The sequence below is a fragment of the Papio anubis genome, chromosome 8 (genome assembly GCF_008728515.1).
Source record: "Papio anubis isolate 15944 chromosome 8, Panubis1.0, whole genome shotgun sequence".
In the NCBI taxonomy this organism is placed as follows: domain Eukaryota; kingdom Metazoa; phylum Chordata; class Mammalia; order Primates; family Cercopithecidae; genus Papio; species Papio anubis.
In genome coordinates, this window is record NC_044983.1 from 51,818,546 (window position 1) to 51,838,642 (window position 20,097).

Below are 20,097 nucleotides of genomic sequence, written 5' to 3' on the forward strand. Positions count from 1 at the left end.
TGTGATAAAGAAGGGATGAATGCCCTAAAACCACGACTTCACTTTTATTCTACTATTTTCTATGACAAGGCAGGTTAGCAAACCAATTTGCAAGTGGATAAATCCTGTCACTACACTTAAAAGATCAAAAGAGGGGATAGTGCCTATTTTCTCTTTTAGAGCTGCCAAATATGCCAAATATCCAAAAGGAAATAAATTTAAGACTTAAAAAGTTTAAAAGACAGTTTATAAAGTCAGTTTTAAATAATTTAAACAACTGTTAATGTAAAGTCATAGCTAATACATCTGTCTGAGTGGATAACGATTTGGGTAGAAACAAATTGAAAACCCAAGTTAACTAGTAAACAATAAGTTTATGTATTTTTTCCTTTATTCTCCAATCCATATAAATTTTATTGCATTCTCAAATACAGTCATAAAATCTTTATTTGTGCTTATTGTTCAATGGCATTTTACAATAAAAAACTTCAGCATCTAAGTATTTCAACAGTTTAAAATTATGTATATTGTGACATATTCCAATAGTTTAGAAATTACCCATGCTGTATATTTTACAGTCTAAAACAACACAGCCAATCATTTTACTTTATTTTATCCCAAAATATAATCTCAAATTTCTTAATTTCCCTAAATTGAACCTATTTTGAGTTCTTATGAGTTGCCAGATAATTTCAAAGTTCTGCTAAATATTTCCCCCCAAAAAAGAAAGCAGGACTGGTTAGAAATTATTCTTTGGATTGATTTAATAAAAATTGAACAGTTTGTATTTATGTAATCCTAACTGAAAAGTTAGATAGATTGGTTACTGTGCTTTTCAAGTGATGAAAATTCTTCTTTGCCTTGGTCTGACGAACTGTGAATCAAAGTAGAAAATACATACACCCATTTCAAATCACTCTGTGATGAACAGCAGTTCAGAGTACCCTTCTAGTTTTTATTGGTACCAGAAGAAGCATTTTTTTCTAGGGCAACTTTGCATACAGAAACAATACAGTATGGAGTGTTTGTGCACACACACCCAGGTTTATTTTCTGATGTTTTACATTATTCTAAAACAGTGACTCATACAGAAAACTAACAAGCAAAAATGAGTCATACAGCAGAGGGTCTACTAAAATCAGTTCCTATGAGATGCCAGCAAAAGAATAGGCCTGTATTAAAACTGCATCTATATTTTAAATTCCATAGTTCTGATAATCATTTTGCTAAAAGCTGTGAATTTTTTCACTTACCTGCATCAATAATTATTTCATATTTAAAAGTCAAACATAGATTTTGCTAATTAAGGGCAAATACCATCAAGCATCAAAGCTTTATCCTCCTTTATGCTTACAAGATGCCTTTAGTAAGTAATTCAGAAAAATTAAAAAAATTTCCTTAAAACAGGTTTTTCATATAGAGTAAATAAAGTAGGTTGCAAAAGGAAACTTACCAGTTTTTAATATTGTAATTTACATGTATGAAACACAAGAGAGTTTTGAATAATGTGAAATAATCTATTGCTAAGATAATAACTGAAGGCAGTCAGTTTGGAAGTAAGAGCAACAGTATACTTAGAACATTTTTAAGAAACAACTTCGGTGTTTCTGTATAATTTGTAAATTTTTATAGCATTCACTTTCCATAGGTCTGTAAAATCACTTATTAGTGAAAAATAACAGGAAAAAAACTATCTTATAAAAACCTAAGAATGAAAAATCAACTGCAGACAGTACAGGGGCAGAGAGGTTGTGCCAGTTTTATTCACTGTTGTTTCCCATAAAAGGCAGTTAAAATAACTGTTGAATGAATGAAAAAAAATTAAAGCGGGGCCAAGTGCTTACCAGCACCACAATGACCTACAGGCTTGCTTAGTCATCGTAATAGACATAAGACAGAATTTACAGTTGGCCCTCTGTATTTGTGGGTTTTGCATCCATGGACTCAGCCAACCATGGATTGAAAATATTTTTTAAAAACTGCATTTGTATTGAACATGTACAGACTTTTTTGGTCATTATTCCTTACACAGTACAGTATAACAACTATTTACATAATATTTACATTGCATTAAGTATTATAAGTAATTTAGAGATGATGTGAAGAGTTCATGAGAGGATGTGCATAAGTTATATGAAAATACTATGCCATTTTATTTCAGGGACTTGAGCATCTGTGAATTCTGGTATCCTAGGGAGGTCCTGAAACTAAATCCCTCACGAATATCAAGCGACAACTGTATATATCTATATTCAAGTCAAAGATAATGTAGTATGAACAAAATTTGGTCCAACAAATTGAATAAGCTAATAGAACAGTATTTTTTTTGAAACTAAGCAGCTATTTGAAAAGTCTTAGATTAAAACAATAGCAATTGTAATAAAAGGTTATCTAAAAATACTTATTTTGCCTCAGAAAACAAGCATTCTCTAACCTTAATACCAAGAAATCAACTAATACCAGTAGATAACATCAATTTGGCTCCCATTCCTAATAAAAATTTCCAAAGTGAAAACATGCCTGATGCTTGCATTAGTCCTTGGTATGGGGCAGGAAGGAAAACGAGACCCTCAGTTGGGGCTGCTGGTCCCTACAGAGGGGAACAGAAAGGAGCTGGAGCAACTACTGAGAAGCAGGAGACATAGCCAAGACATGTACCTAACTCGCCTGAGTTACAGCAGGTCCCCAAAAATGCATTTTATAACTGGAATGTGGAAAACTCAGTATTTACTTTCCTAAATTAGATGTCATAGTTAACTAAAGTTACTAAAAAATAAGGATGCCCTTTTTGAATTATTGTTTTATATTTTTAACTCATTTTGAGCAATTCATTAAAATATAGTTCATCTTTTTGAAATTTACCATAAAAATTAGCCTTACTGATGTTTAGAAATGTCTTATATTTAGCATACAACTATTTGAGAAGTGAGGACAAAAATGGCATAACTTTTTGTGTAAGAACCAACAGGAAAAAGTCAATGAATTCCAAAGTGGAATCAGGAAACCCCAATATCAGTTCTCTTATCTCTACAAGTAGGATGTTCCTTTTCAGGCCACTCATTTTCTAGAGTACCCAGAGAGAATGAATTGATAACCCAATGAAGAAGGAGTATCAAGTAAATATCTCCGATTTCAGACATATTTTCCTTGGTTATTTATTTTATAGAGCAAAAATGCCATGTTAAGTTAAAAACTGTTTTTCTCTTTTGAAAACTCCTTTTTTTTTTTTTTTTTTTTTCCAGACAGGGTCTCACTCTGTCACCCAGGCTGGAGTGCAGTGGTGCAGTCTTGGCTCACTGAAACCTCCAACTCCCAGGTGTAAGCGATTCTCGTGCCTCAGCCTCTGCAGCAGCTGGGATTACAGGCATGTACCATCATACTGGCTAATTTTTTGTATCTTTAGTAGAGATGGGGGTTTTGCTATGTTAGACTGGTCTCGAACTGCTGGCCTCAAGTGATCTACCCGCCTTGGCCTCCCAAAGTGCTGGGATTACGGGCGTGAGCCACCATGCCTGCCCGACCAAAAGCTCCCTTCTAGTGATCCATAACTTAGAAGCACTTCATTTTAACTGCTATGTGGGGTGGGGCGTGGGGAGGGGTTCCCTACGATTGTGTATTTTTATCAAAATAAAAAGACTTAAAAATACAATGGGTGGTACAATACTGAGATATTTTCATTTTCTTCACACAGGGCCATTAGTATTTTCAAAGAGGAAATGAAAAAGAAATTGTGCAAAAGGGAAGCAATGATGCTTCAGAGAGCAAAGAACGGCAATTATATCTGAATGCAAAGTAAGATTAATCAGTACTCTATTTTCAGATAATTTCTTGTGCTTTTTTTTTTTTTTTCTATAAAACAGTCCCAAAATGTTGGTGATCTGGGTCTGATTACAAAGTAGGTAGCCCACAGGTCAGCTCAATCTGAAAACTGCATGTATCCCAAATTGTGGTAAGTTATTGATCTTATTACCAGTAACTGCTTAAGTTTCTGGGGGTACAACAAAAATGTTTGACACCAACTATAAAAATGTTCACAATGAAGGACGCTAAATGTCTGGAGAACATGCCTCCATTCATGTATAGTTAATTGCCTAATGCTATTAAAATCGCAAATACAGAATAATCCAAATTTCATGTCTGAACTGTCAAGCACTCATACTGAATCTGTCTATAAATTCAAACAAAAAGGCAGACATCAGACACTTTATAAAAGTGCTAAGGAAAGAAAATTTTACTTAGCTATAAATTTAAGTTTTACTTAGCTATAAAAGCTCAAGCAGAGAATTAGTTTTAAGCCATCGCAAAGTAAAGTGTACTTTAAAGATGGGCTTGTGCTATGGCATAAATGTTGTATATGTGCTAATGCTTGAGTAGCACTAAAAAATGTATTGAAAACAGAATTTGTGGCCTGGTTCAGGTCTGCACATACCATCCATCTGTCCTCCCTAAGTTATGCCCATGTGGATGTCCAGGATAAAATCACTTCTAGAAACAACCATTTCTATTTATTCCCACATAGTTAAGGTTAAACAGGATCAGTTCTAGGCAAAACCGTCATATCAAGGGTAGCTGCTCTCTCCTCTGCCTCCCTCTAGAGGACGCCATGTACTCTCTTGGCTGGAACAATTAGAAGAGATTTGTTATCTATATTCCTTGACTAATTCTATTTGATCAAGAATGACCTTTAAAACCTTACCTCTCTGAACCTTTTACCCTTAATATGGACTGATATGTCTTTCCCCCAGTGACAGTAAATTCATCAGCAGGGATGCTATTATTCATCTTCATATCCCTAGCACCTGGTCAGCACCCTAGCATGTAGCAGACATTTGCTGAACAGAACTGTGGTCCCTTTAAGGGAATTTCAGGAATCAAACCTAGCAGGTAAATATGTTTCAGGTCTCCTGAAATTTCACATTGGTTATAAAGCAAGCTCAGAAGACAAGCCCCAGAGAAATACATGGTTAGTTTGTTTTGGCAGAGAGGTAGGAACTTAGGGAAAGCACCACCGCCACCTGGGAGTCCGTACTGCTTCTGTGTCCCCAGGAGAGGTGTCACCTGCTTTGGCAGACCTCAAAAGCCAGGGAGTCTCAGGCTCGTACTACCCAGAGCCCGCCAAGCATGGATACAAACCTGGGTAGCACTCAGCCAGCCTGGACGTTTAGAACACTTCTGCTTTAAATGTCCTGTTCCATAGCTCCTTAAGCACATGGAACCTGTATTGATCATGATTTATGATTTAGAAATAGTGAGTGAATTTCTATGGGAAGGAAAAAGGAACAAAGTAAAATTTAAAATCTCTAAAAAAGGACATCCTTCATGTGAAAATAAAATGTGAGGATCATGTTTAAAATATCAGAGAAAATTTTCAACTGATTACAGATACAGGAGAATAAAAAAAGAGAAAACCTGCATAAATGTGGTTTGGCTAAGTAAAATTAATCATTTTTCCTTTTTCTAGCTACTAAAAAACAACTTCATTAAAAACAAGTTTAAAAACTATAGTAAAGAAGAAAAAGAAAAAAAATACATAATCCCTAACACGAAAGATTTTTATAGTATACAGATAGCTAAAATTTTAATGTTAATGGCGTTGATGCTTAAACCCATAGAATGTTGTTCTTATAGAAAATTTTAGCCAGATCAATTCATGTACCTTTAATTTGATTGTCAAGCTCTGTTCATGTATCTTGTGAAACCCTGTCCAAGGCCTCCTTTCCCCCATCTGCCATCAGTGAAGAGTTTAGGAGCCCATCCCCTGGTATCTGGCACAGTCACCATTGGCTTTTTTTCCAGTCTCCCCATCCTAGGGCTGGGGGTCCTGGCCTCTCACCCTCTACCCTATCTTGAAGGTCGTACTGACAGACTTACCTGGTACCATATCCATGTATGCCTGGATTTCCAAGTATTGCTACACCTTGATTCTGTGACACTGAGCTGCGCCTACAGGTTAGGAAATCTAGATGCTTGTGTGTGTCCTCTTCCCAACAATGCTGGCAAATTGCTCTTGTTGCATTGGGTTCCTTATTCTAGCATCTGCCCCATCCCTGTGAGCAAGTCTAATCCCCCTCTCCACCTGCCCATAGGTAACAGGATCCTTCCCAGGACAAAAAGAAAAAAGAAAAAAAAAATAGATATAAGGGCAACATGAGATAGTGTATCACTGAGCAAGATTTAGAGAAAGAAGAGCTTAAAAGTACATCTGTGGGCTATCTGGGGAACAGGAACAAATATTAAGTTTTTACAGCAGCTATGTGTTTTGTGGAAAGAGTGAGGAAGATTGTTCCTTGCTAGTATTTTAGGTCTCCCATTCAACCATAATTATTACTAAAGTCCTGATCACAGTACATACTGATAGACCCTAAGATCGTAAGTGGCATGCTTATTATGTGGCATGCTTTTCAAAGCTTTTAATATTATATCTTATAGTATTTAGGAACTGGAATAATTAATCACTTTGAAAGTCATGCCATATAATGATAAAAGCCACCTACCTGAGGCCCTGCTCCAAACTCTAGCAAGGCAACCTTATTAATAGACCGTCACAGAATGAAGCATTCTGGGTGCCAAATACGGCCAAGGCAGCACCAAGAGGCAACCTAAAAAGAAAAGAAGAGTTAGTTTTAAATTCCAAAAGTCAGGCTAATCTGGTTAATGGCATATGTACTAAACTGCTTTTAATTCATTATCATTTATTCACATTCTTTGCACTTTATTGAAAAATGTATCTTAAATCCTGTTAAAAACATATAGTACATGGAAAAATGAAAAGTACACAAATTAATATCCCTAGATTTATATATTTTCCCCTGAATCACAGTTATCTAGATTACTCACATTTTTATTTTGATAAATTACTTCAAGTTTACTGTCATTTCTCAAAACTGCTGCTTACTTTATGTTCTAAACACACCCATTATCTTCTCTACAACACAGTTTTCAGAAAAACCTTTTGTGGTGTCTATCTTGTCCTTAACAATCGCTATGGGAGAAATCTTGCCCCATGAGTGCCTTCCTCAGTCTGAGACCAGGCCATCTGTCCACAGAGAAGGGTGCAAGCCACTGAGCGCCCTCAGGCAGAGGCAGAATAAGGAGCCAGGGATAATTTCTGAGCTCTTGAATTAGTCTTTATGATGTGATTATTGCTTGTTTTCAGTTAAATTCCCAGGTCATGTCCATCCTCAACGACATACAAAGAAAATGCAAAATGTATTCTGAAGTATTCAATGTTTTGGGTTATCTTCAGCATCCGTCTGTTGGTGCAGGTTATGAAGACCAATCTCTAGGGATATTAACTAGGAGAGAAAAGGAAGCCACAAGTTCTATGCAGAAAATCACTTGCTTCATTTCCCTACACCAGAGAGTCAAGGCTCAATTATACATGGTTACCACTCTACTAAGACGAATATGTGACACTGATGGAATAAACATTACCAACACCTATTATGTATGGTACCAATCTGAATTACTATGGGTACAGACAGACATGATTCCTGTTCTGTAGGAGCAGACAAGTCAGTTGTGGCTGGAGAATATATGTTTTGTCGTGCAGAAGCTCTTTAGTTTAATTAGATCCCATCTGCCAATTATGGCTTTTGTTGCCATTGCTTTTGGTGTTTTAGTCATGAAGTCTTTGCCCATGCCTGTGTCCTGATGGTATTGCCTAGGTTTTCTTCTAGGGTTTTTATGGTTTTAGGTCTTACATTTAAGTCTTAAATCCGTCTTGAGTTAATTTTTGCATAAGGTGTAAGGAAAGGTCTAGTTCCAGTTTTCTGCATATGGCTAGCCAGTTTTCCCAACACCATTTATTAAATAGGGAATCCTTTCCCCATTGCTTGTTTTTGTCAGGTTTGTCAAAGACTGAACAGGCAACCTATAGAACAGGAGAAAGTTTTGCAATCGATCCATCTGACAAAGGGCTAATATTCCGAACTACAAGGAACTTAAACAAATTTACAAGAAAAAAAAAACCCAATCAAAAAGTGGGCGAAGGATATGAAGAGTCACTTCTCAAAAGAAGACATTTATGTGGCCAACAAACATATGACAAAAAGCTCATCATCACTGGTCATTAGAGAAATGCAAATCAAAACCACAATGAGATACCATCTCACACCAGTTAGAATGGCAATCATCAAAAAATCAAGAAACAGCAGATGCTGGAGAGGAGGTGGTGAAATAGGAATGCTTTTACACTGTTGGTGAGAGTGTACATTAGTTCAACCATTGTGGAAGACAGTGTGGCGATTTCTCAAGGATCTAGAACCAGAAATACCATTTGACCCAGCAATCCCATTACTGGGTATACACCCAAAGGATTAGAAATCATGCTACTATAAAGGCACATGCACACGTTATGTTTATTGCGGTACTGTTCACAATAGCAAAGACTTGGAACCAACCCAAATGCCCATCAGTGATAGACTGGATAACGAAAATGTGGCACATATACACCATGGAATACCATGCTGCCATAAAAAAGGATGAGTTCATGTCCTTTGCAGAGACATGGATGAAGCTGGAAACCATCATTCTCAGCAAACTACCACAAGAACAGAAAACAAAATAACACATGTTCTCACTCATAAGTGGGAGTTGAACAATGAGAACACATAGACACAGGAAGGGGAACATCACACACCGGGGCCTGTCAGGGCGGGGGGTGGGGGGCTAGTGGAGGGACAGCATTAGGAGAAATACCTAATGTAGGTGACGGGTTGATCGGTGCAGCAAACCACCATGGCACGTGTATACCTATTGTAACAAACCTGCACGTTCTGCACATGTATCCCACAGAACTTAAAGTATGTATGTAAAAAAAGAATATATACCTTTTTGTCAAGTTAAGAAATATAAATGTTAAATAAAATCTGCCATAAGGTGGTATCAGAGTGACAAATCAACATTTAAAAACAATATTATATGGTATAAAAAAGTACCACAGAAGGTCAGAAAAGGAAACCAGTACTATGGATATTTGGTGATTTTTGCCTTAAAAAATGTACAATTAAGAAAGACAAAGGAAAAAAGCGTGTGTGTGCCTGTAGGGGTGGGCATGACTGCGAAAAAGAAGTCAGAGATTAGAACCATAGATTATTAGATTCTAAGATGACCTTTTGGCTACCATGCAGCACAGTTTATACATGCTGTACAGATTCAGGTGAGAAAAGTGCCCAATGGGCTGGACTGTTCACACTCATGTACTCATTATGAGATGTTTGGCAACTGTAAAACACCAAATGGATCGAAAGCACTGAGAACAGCAAATGCTTTGGGGAGGTAGGATGGGAGAGAGAGGAAAGGCAGTGCTTGTTTGAATGAGACACAGAAGATATGTGTTGGAGTTATCCAAAGCAGACATGAAAACCAGCAAAAATAAGATTTACTAGAAGAAAGTCTACTTATGTGCCCAATAGTATTAACAAAAAGAGATATGAGGAAGAAAGACAATGATAGTTGTACAGTCAACTCTTACAGAGACAGACTCAAGCCAAATTACTGGTTAACTGCTGATGGAGCCGAAAGATCACCTCTATGAGGCAAAATCAGGTAATTTAAGGGGAGAAAGAGCAGAGATAGAACTTTAAGGAGAAGGAAGGAAAGTGTGGCGGAAACCACAAAAATATAAAAATGCTAAGAGCTACAGAACCGGCCCACAGGTTCACCACTTAGGCATGAGGATGCCAAACTACAGCAAGAGAAGTGGGGCGGGAGGGAGTGAGAGAATGGGGGGACGGAGAATGAGAACGTGTAAGTAAGGATAGCTCATTGGGTGACAAGGAAATGACATCCAACAAGAGGATGTTTTCTTTCTAGGAGTTTTGCATCTGAAGAGAAAAATAAAATAGGGGGTAGCTAAGGGGGAACTCAAGATCCCAGAGGGAGAGACAAGAGAATGCTTCCATGCTAGGGATAAAGATACAGGGAAGAAAGTAGGGCATTCTTGGAAGAATCAGGGTAGAACGGGATCTAGAGAAGAGGGAGAAGATTTTGCCCTGGATAAGAAAAGGGGCTTCTTTATCAAACTAGACTTAGGAGGGAGGTATGTTCATCCTGCTAATTTTTTTGGTAGCAAAGGCAAGAAATGCATGGAGTTTGCTCACCTTGGCCAGTGCTGAGTAGAAGGGTCCTATGTCTGGGAAGAATGAGAAAGGAGAATGGCACTTGGCTAGCGGAAAATACTTGCCTTTGAGAGAAGCAGAGGAGTGTCCAGGGTATCCTTGAGGTTTTTACAAAAACAAACAAACAAAACTTGCAATAAAGGATTAAATTGCTTAGTTATTGCTGATGGGAGTGTAAATTGTTGAAACCTTTCTGGAATATATTGTGCAACTATGTAATCAAAGCCATTTAAAAGTTAATATATGTTGACCTGATAATTCATTTAGAAAAATTTAAGCAAAAATAAAAATATTTTAAGTTTAAAGATGCTCAAAGTATATTTTAAGATTAAAAATTGATAATGTCAAATAAAAGAGGTGAAGTGTGATATGCATGTGATAGAACAGCTATGCAGCCATTAAAAACCATGCAGTTAAAGAATATTAAATCCCATGGGAAAGAGCAATTAAAGAATACTAAGTTACGTGGGGAAAGTTATAATGTTAAAATTGTAAAAAGCAGGACACACAGTAAATATATACACTATGATACCAATTTTTTAAAACTATGCACTTAAAACTTGCTCTCCCTCTCCCAATACTGTTAAATGTACCTAGGTAAATTACAAACAGAAGATTAGGAAGACATAAGCTTTACACTTTTCTACATTATACAAATGTCTTCCTAATCTTTACAATGTCTTTACAATCTTTACACGTCTTTATAATCAGAAAAAATTATTTCACCAAAAATATATTTTTTTAAACAAATGCTGCTGGAAAAGTTTGGTATCTACATATCAAGAAAATGAACTTGGTATCACATCTCACATCGTATAGAAAAATTAACTCTAAATGGATCATGAACCTAAATGTAAAGCCTAAAACTATAAAACTTCTGGAAGAAAACAAAAAAATCTCTGTGGCATTCATTTAGTCAAAAAGTCCTTGGTCACAACACCAAAAGCACAACCCATAAAATAAACACACTGATAAATCAGATTTCATCAAAATTTAAAACTTCCCCTCAAAAGGCAATGTTAAGAGAATAAAAAGGACAAGCCACGAGAAGATTAGAACATCTCTGCAAAGCATTTACTTCATAAATTACTTGTATCCAGAATATATAAAGAACTTCCAAAACTCAACAATAAAAAAACTCAATTAACAAATGAGCAAAAGATTTAATCAGATATTTCACCAATGAAAATATATGAATAGTAAAGGAGCACACGAAAAGATCATTGATCATTAGGGAAATGCAAATTAATACCACAGTGAGATAATGCTATCTACCCATTAGAATGACCAAAATTAAACACACTGGACAGTATCAAGTGCTGCTGAGAATGTGAAACAAATAGAATTCCTATCTACCATGGACAGGAAGGTAAAAATGGTACAATTGTTTTAAAAAGCAGTTTGGCAATTTATTTAAAAGTTGAACACGTGTCTACCATATGACACAGTCATTTCACATCTAGTTATTTACCAAGAGATCTGAAAACATAAGCCTTCACAAAGCCTTCTTCATGAATATCCATAGTAGCTTTGTTTATAATAGTCAAAACTAGATGCAACCCTAAGGTCTATCCTTGTGTGAATGGATAAAACCAAGTTTTAGCCGGGCACGGTAGCTCACGTCTGTAATCCCAGCACTCTGAGAGGCCAAGGTGAGTGGCTCACTTGAGGTCAGGAGTTCGAGACCAGCCTGGGCAACATGGTGAAACCCCATCTCTACTGAAAATACAAAAATTAGCTAGCCAGGCGCAGTAGCTAATATCTGTAATCCCAGCACTCTGGGAGGCCAAGGTGAGTGGATCACTTAAGGTCAGGAGTTCAAGACCAGCCTGGGCAACATGGTGAAACCCCATCTCTACTGAAAATACAAAAATTACCTGGGTATAGTGGCATGTACCTGTAAGCCCAGCTACTCGGGAGGCTGAGGCACGAGAATTGCTTGAACCCGGGAGGCCTGAACCCAGGAGTCGGAGGTTGCAGAGAGCCGAGATCATGCCATTGTACTCCAGTCTGGGTGACAGAGTGAGATTCTGTCTCAAAAAACAAACAAACAAAAACAAAAAAACCCCCAAACAAAACAAAAAAACAAGTTGTAGTATATTCCTATAATGGGCTACTAATCAGCAGCAAAAAGGAATAAGCTATTGATACATACAGTAACATGGATGAACCTCAAAATAAGTAGACTGAATGAAAGAACTTGGGCAAAACAAAGAGTACATACTATATGATGGCATCTATACAAATGTCTAGGAAGTGCAAGCTTATCCACAGGGACAGGAAGCAGATCAGTGGTTGTCTGGGGACAGGAGGTAGGATAGTGAGGGATCCATCACAAAAGGGCATGAACAAACTTTTAGGAATGATGGATATGCTCACCATGTTGATAATGGTGATGGTTTCAGGGATGTATGCATATATATGTGAAAACTGCAAGCATATTTTACATGTGGGCATTCTGTACAATATCAATTATACCCCCCTAAACTCTTAAAAAACAACAAAATGACAGTTTTCATATTACAAAAAACAAAATGAGGATGAGAAACTCATTATCATATAAATTTACAGAAGTAATGAAAATAAAACTTTCTGCAAACTGATAAACTAAAATCCTTTAAGGGTAATGACTCAAAATGACAAAAATCTCTCCTTCCCATTCAGAGGGAGGAAAAAAAGAGGAAAGGAATATTGGCTTAAATGTGAGTTGCATTCAGTTCTTACTAGAAAAGGATATATATCTAGGCAGGTTTTAGAGCCACATTCTCAGCTGTCAAACTTGGAGGAAGCCAGTTCAGTTCACCTGTTGCGTTATGGGCTGGCGTATCACACTACATGATTTAAAGGCTCCAAGAATACATCTAACTGGAACTGAGACCCATGGATGATAAATAGTTCTGGGATACGTTCCACTTATCAAATACCAAAGGAAGTACCCACTGAAGTGTTTCAATTCAGCCTCTGCATAGACTTTTAAAAAAATGTTCACTAGCAGTTGCTTTAAAAGAAATAAGTGCCATGCTAATTGATAGGCCTGCCTTTGATTAACTCAATAAAACAGATGAAGTAATACAGAAGCCAAGATAACAAAAGAACAAGTATCAGCCAGGCATGGGCAGGTACTCCAGGTAGAGGGAGTCACAAACTGTACTGTGGGTCTAGGTAACTTCAGGAGATTCACTGTTTTTGGGGCTAAGAGCAAGAGAGGCAGACTGGAGCTCTGCAGGAGACAAGAAGGGTGAAGGAGCCATATATGTGTCATGTCACCAGGGGCTTAAACTTTAAAAATTATTTGTATAATTTACAAATTACCTTAAGTGTAGATGCCTATACAACTTGCTTCCCCAACTCCTATACCCAATGCCATTGTTAGATTCTTCAGAAAGCAACCAATCTTTATGTGCCTTCATTGCTCTCCGAAACAATTAAGTGGCCATTCTCCTTTCAGTTTCTAATTAGGTTATTTTATTTATATTTATTTATTTTTTTGAGATGGGATCTCACTCGGTCATCCAGGCTGGAGTGCAGTGGTGCAAACTTGGTTCACTGCAACCTCTGCCCCCTGGGCTCAAGTGATCCTCCTACCTCAGCCTCCTGAGTAGGTAGGACCACAGGTGCATGTCACCACGCCCAGCTAATTTTTTGTATTTTTGGTAGAGACGGGGTTTTGCCATGTTGCCCACGCTGGTCTTGAACTCTTGACCTCAAGCGATCTGCCAGCCCTGGCCTCCTAAAGTTAGGATTATAGGTGTGAGCCACCGCGCCCAGCTGGTTAGCATTAAAAAAAAAAAAAAAAAGGTGACCTTCCTAAATTACTATTATTACATTATTTTTGAGACCGAGTATCGCTCTTGTTGCCCAGCCTGGAGTGCAATGGTGCGATCTTAGCTCATTGCAACCTCCACCTCCCAGATTCAAGCGATTCTCCTGCCTCAGCCTCCTGAGTAGCTGGGATTACAGGCAAGCACTACCATGCCTGGTTAATTTTGTATTTTTAGTAGAGATGGGGTTTCTCTATATTCGTCAGGCTGGTCTCGAACTCCTGACCTCAGGTAAGCCATCGGCCTCAGCCTCCCAAAGTGTTGGGATTACAGGCATAAGCCACTGTGCCTGGCCTGACCTTCCTAAATTATAAACTCACTTAAGGCTTTGCAGTGTTTGCTGACAGTTAACAAAATGGGGTTCAAACCCATCAATGCAAAGTCCCAGGCTCCTCTTTCTTGAAGCTTCAGCACCAGGATCTGGGGTGGCCCCTACACTGCATGACGACACACTCCTCGGTTTTTCCCCATTCCCCTGGTCTCCTTCCCTACTGCGATACAGAAATGTGTTACAGAGAGAAGATCTTTCCATCATCTCAGGCAGTATAGTTCTGGAAATCACCTTTGCAATGCTACTTTAAAACTCTGACTTGGAGAGGGCCCCAAAACATGAATCCTTGCCCTGATTCAGAGCCTAAAGCAGTGCAGGGGAATAGTAGCAGAGAGGCAAAGGCAAGAATCAGAACTACATTTGAATCCTGTCTGACCTTCACTATCTGTGTAACTACTTTCAGTGATGTATTTGGTCTCTCTTCAGCATTTTTCTCTGTAGGATGCGAAAAAATACTTACCTTGCAGTAGTGTGTGAATTAAAGTGGGGTACGCAAAGTCTCTAGCATAGTTCTGAGGGTTCAAAATGCAAAGTTATTATATTCAGAGTGTTACTCAGAGGTAAGTGCTGCCCTGGCCTGATGTGGATTTAAAAAATAAGGTTTGTTTTTATTTTTGTTTTTTTGGGCACAGGCTCTTATACAGAATCACAGTCAATGGAATCTTTGAAGGACAAACAATGGGAATACTTCCTGAGAAGAAGGCTCATATATAAATGAGATTCGTATTAAAAGTGTTATTTGGTGAAGTAGCATACTTCTAATCTTCTCATCTCTGTGGCATAGGCGGGGTGTACCTTAAATTTTATGGTGGCCATGGTCATACATAAACCCAAATCACAGCTAAAATAAAACTGATCCATGGGAAGTCAGCAGTCATTCTGCATGTTCAATTGAAAAGTAACTTGGGTAATACATAATTACTGACTATTCAGCAATGGACTGACCCCTGTTTATGGCTTAACTTTGGTTGGTAACAGATGATAATGCACGTAGGAAAACATTATAATTGCTAAAAATCAGAGAAAATAGCTACATGTCATAAAAAAAATCTACTCGACTGAAGTACATAGGAGCCACGATTCCATACTGTGAGTTCTACAACACAGGATGCCTCTTTCACATAGCCTTTCAAATTAATCCCCTTCTCCTGTCCTCCTGAAATGAAGGGAAGGTTTGGTAAGAGGTTGTGTGGAACCAAATCCCATCTTTCAGAGTCATTCGGTATGCGGGGAAGATGGAGGGAGGGGACAGGGAACTGATACTGGAAAAAAAATGAATACTCAACTAAGATTCATACCACAAAGGAGGCTGCTCTAACAGATAGTAACTTCTTGGTCTTAAAACAAGCAATGTGTGGTAGTTGATGCTTCTAAATTATTACATGTGTATTCTTTTTACACTCTTGTTTACCCCTTGAAGAAGAACTGTTTCTAAACACTAGACGCAACTTTAAGTAAACTTACATTAGGTCAACTTTATCACTCACCATTAGCACTGACACCGTGTATGTGAAATTTGTCTATAGGCACCTTTCACAATGTTGGACTTGTTTGCTTTCTTTTGCTTTAAAACACTTTACTGGCATTGATCATAAAGGAATGAATGATACCAAGACCTGAATATGTACTTTCTCGTGTATTTACCTGTGTAACATTAGACATGATTTTTTACCTTTAACTTCCATATCTTTAACTGTAAGAAGAACACAGTCGATTCTTGATTAACTGGGTAACTGGGAAGAGGGGAGAAGGTCACCAATAATCATGGCTAAAACAAAATTAGTCACTGTGATTCACTGACCAGTAGTCCCTTTGCTTGTTGAAATGAAACGTGTGTAGATAATATAAAACTATGGATCGATCCATGCTGGGGGAAAGGGGAAAAGATGACTCCAGAAGTAACAAAAAGCAGCAAGGAAACTCTTGGTTCTATCTCCAATATCTTCCACTGGGTCCCAGTGAAGGCCACAAAATGTAAGTTCCATCAGAACAGGATCCTGCCTTTTACTGCCCATTTCTGTATGTCTAGTACCTAGAACAGTGGATGCACACAGGTGACACTCAAGTATGTGCTGAATGAATAAAAGGAAGACGGGAGGAAGGGCAGGAAGAGAGCTTTCCATGCTGTTGGCCAAATGAACCCACAGAAGAAAACAGTTGTCCAATCTATTTGCTCACCTCTGTGAATAACTGGGAATTGACAGAATGCTTTAAATTTGAAAATTCTCTTGGATTTCCCTTGAGTCTCCTGCAATCAAGAAGACATTGTTCTCTTTCCTGACTTGGCCCACCCTCTATAGACACCAGGACGCTGCAGTCACTGTTGCCATCTTGTGGTCATGTCCAGAAAGTTCGTCTTCCCCAACAGACCAGTACAGTCCCCCTATCTGCAGAGAGCTCTGGGAAAGGGCTATAAGAACAAACTTACAGATAAATAAATCCTTATCATTTAATTTAGCTATCAAGGTATCATGGTGAACACAAAGATTAATCAGTCACCAGTTCTACCATCAAGGAGCTTGCGGTCTAGTAGGGGAGGTATCCCAAAAGGATACTCATAATTTATAATTATTGATAATACAAAACAGAAGGTAGAAGATGCCACAAGGTAAGTATAGATTAGGTACAGTGGGAATTCACAGAAAGAAACGATCTTTCCAAGCTTTGGAGATGGGAATTTGGGAAGAAAGAGCCAACTGAACCCAGATTCGGGGTAGGTGAGATGTGGACCTAGACAGGTGAGGCTGGAGAGGTGGGGAGTGCGTCCCAGTCCGGGGAGAAGAAAAGTGCAGACCAGGGTAGAAGTGCTTATTCCTCCTGTGACTGGAGCTGATGGTGTCTTAAGGAAAGCAGTGGGAAGGGAGGTTCCAGAAAGGCAAGGCTGGAGCCTACTGGAGGCTGAGAGCCGCTGCTTTAGCAAGTATAACTGGAGATGGAAGGGCTGTGGGACAGGTCACTCAGCCAGTGGTGTGAAAGCAATCTTGCCTGATGACTGCAAGTCAAGTGGACTAGCTCACAGCCTTGGGTAAATGACTTATCTTTCTTCAGTTTCAGTTTCCTCAGCTATAAAGTGAGATAATGAAGCCCTACAGAGTTGTTGTGAGGAATAAATGATACTGCATGTAAGGCACAAAACACAGTGAGTGGCACACCAGTAAAGGTTTTGAAGAGCAGGGTAAGGACTAGGGGGAAGATGGCATATGGCAGAGACCATGGCACCGCAAGGTGTGGAAATGGGCATGGAGAGGGGGAAAGGAGGGACTACTTGGAGAATGGACAGAGTGGGGAAGCCAGCAAACAGGTCAAAGGTATGCCACTGAGTAGCAGGGAAAGCCAGGATGCTCTAGGGTCACAGAAGCCAAGGGAAGAGAATGTTGCAGGGAGGCAGAGTCAAGATAAGGACTAAACCCTACTTCCTCCTGGTTGTGTGACATGCAGGTTTTTAGTAATCTTGAAAAGAACTATTATATTTGGGGAACCAGAATGGAAGCCTGGTGTGGAGGAATGAGTGCTGCATGAGGAACCCGGGGCACTAAGTCCACATCCCTCTTTGGAGAAATGCTATCAGCTGAAGGGGAAGGTACAGAGAGGAGCGTGAGCTGTCACTGTTTTATTTTTTAAAATATGGCAGAGATTTGTCATGTTTAAATGCTGACAGGAAGGATCAGATGGAGAAGGAAAGGCAAAGAAAGGATAATGCATTAGAGGGGATGGGACCCAGGGCACAAGAAGAGATAGAGAAGGACAGGGTGTGTGCAGATGCTAAACCAAAGACCATCAAGGCACAGGGGGAGGACACAGACAGTAATTAATTTTGCTTCATACAGTAGGTGACACATGAGCAGTTTTCAAGGATGAGTAGGTATTGGTTCAGTGAACTAAAGGGGTAAGAACATTCCATCAGAGGAAATGGCACGTGCAAGGGCAGGCATGTGAAATGTGGCTTGACATGCTGGAGGAACGTGGGAGCCCGGCACTATACGGAATTTAAAGGGAATGGGGGGATGTTCCCATGACAGGGCTGGAGAGTGACTGAGGAGGGCCAAACGACCACAGGCCCTGGACTCATGCCATCATTGCAGGCCTGCTTTACACACGCTGCTTCTGGATCACCCAGTAATGTCACTGTCCTGAGTCATCTGGAAAAGGCAAGAGGAGAGGATTCTCCCAGGGCTGGGAGCAGGAAGGTGAAGTAGAGAGCAGTGGAGAAGCAGAACATTCTAGAGCACTAGCAGGAGCCAGCGGTGGCAGCAGAGAGCACATGAGACCTGAGCTAGCGAGAAGGAGGTGTATACCAAATTTGTCCATAGGCACCTTTCACAATGCTGGACTTGTTTGCTTTCTTTTGCTTTAAAACACTTTACTGGCATTGATCATAAAGGAATGAATGATACCAAGACCTGAGTATGTACTTTCTCATGTATTTACCTGTGTAACATTAGACATGATTTTTTACCTTTAACTGTAGCATAAACTGTAGTAGCAGAAACAAAGTCAGCAGGAGCAAGGAAGGATATAGAGGCAGAGGATGTGAGCCTGTGGTCAGCAAGGGCCACTTTAGGGTTCAAATTCACAGGGGTGGGGTGTTCCAGACAATGATGCAGCTTTACAAGCATTATGCAAATGTGAGGTATTTTTAGTATGCACTGTAATTTCAGAGCACTTCGATGATGACTTTTGGAGTTCTAATACTTTAGATTCTCAACTGACATTGCTCAGATAGGTAATAACTAACGGTACCAAAAGAGGTGCCAATTTCAATCCTTTTTTTTTAAAAAAGGCAACTTGTTGGGTAATGTGAATAATTATTCTCTTAAATTATCTGCTTTACAAATTCCAATATAATTCAGAGTTTGGCACATGTTCTTCTCCCTACCTTAACAGAACCTATGGTATTAACACAGGGTGATCTTTCATTTGTCTGGCAACATCAACAATCTAAAACACAGGAAAAAAAAAAAAAAACCTAGAAAGGAGGAACACAGGAACACAGGTTCTGAACAGCCAAAGTAGCTACTACAAATCTACACATATCAAGCACTTCATATTGAGGCATGTACTCACTCAGTGCCAATCTTGTAGGCAAAACCACAACAAGTTGGGGTTAACTGGGCTTTTTGGTACAGGGAAGATAAGCAGCCCCAGGTATCAAAGGGAAATGCAATGACGGCAGGTAGGTGACTGCTAAGAACAGAAAACACGAAGGACAAATTAAAACAAAAGAAATCAACAAGTGTAGAGAGAGGGAAGGTTGCTCTAAGTGGCTGTGGCCCATGGTAGGGAAAGTGAAGGAAATGGGCACTCCTGTGTACTACCAGCGACAGCAACTGGAAGTCTTCCCTGGAGGTCAAACTTGCTATGCAATTGCCAAGCCAATGAAAAATGGGCACTTATCTTTTTGCCCACTCATTTTACACCTAAGCATTTAACTTAAGAAATAACCTGAGACACCCATAAAGATTCATGCATGAGGTCATTCATTACTGCATTATTTAAAGACTGGACTGGAAACTACCTACTCGCCAACAACTAGGGAAGGCTAAATAAACTGTGGTCATTCATTCTCAAGTGGTCTAGCTTTTGAGGAATACACAGAAGTAAATATAAGTACGCGGGAAACAATCTTTAGACAATATTAGGTTTTTAAAAAGTAAGATACAAAACAAAGATCCCAATTCCATTTTTTAAAGTATTACACAGTTTTAAAGAACATTTCAGAAGGAAATATCTGTTAGTATTTAATGCATTTTTTAAAACGATGGGAATGCTAATTCTACACCATAATACTATAGCTATGATAAATAGCTATATTTACTATATTGGTAGCAACGTTATCATGATTACT

At 38.8% G+C, this 20,097-nt stretch overlaps 1 protein-coding gene across 4 annotated transcripts in view; it reads right to left on the minus strand.

Moving 5' to 3' along the window:
* The window catches only part of PLAG1 (PLAG1 zinc finger), a 50,738-nt gene that overhangs the window by 11,890 nt on the left and 18,751 nt on the right, over positions 1–20,097 (minus strand). For 2 of the 4 annotated variants that reach the window (XM_003902771.5, XM_009213055.4), the window contains exon 2: positions 6,474–6,578. The exons of the other annotated variants lie outside the window; for them this stretch is intronic. The gene's annotated coding sequence lies outside the window, so the exon portion shown is untranslated. The remainder of the gene's footprint in view (positions 1–6,473; positions 6,579–20,097) is intronic. 4 annotated transcript variants of the gene reach the window in all.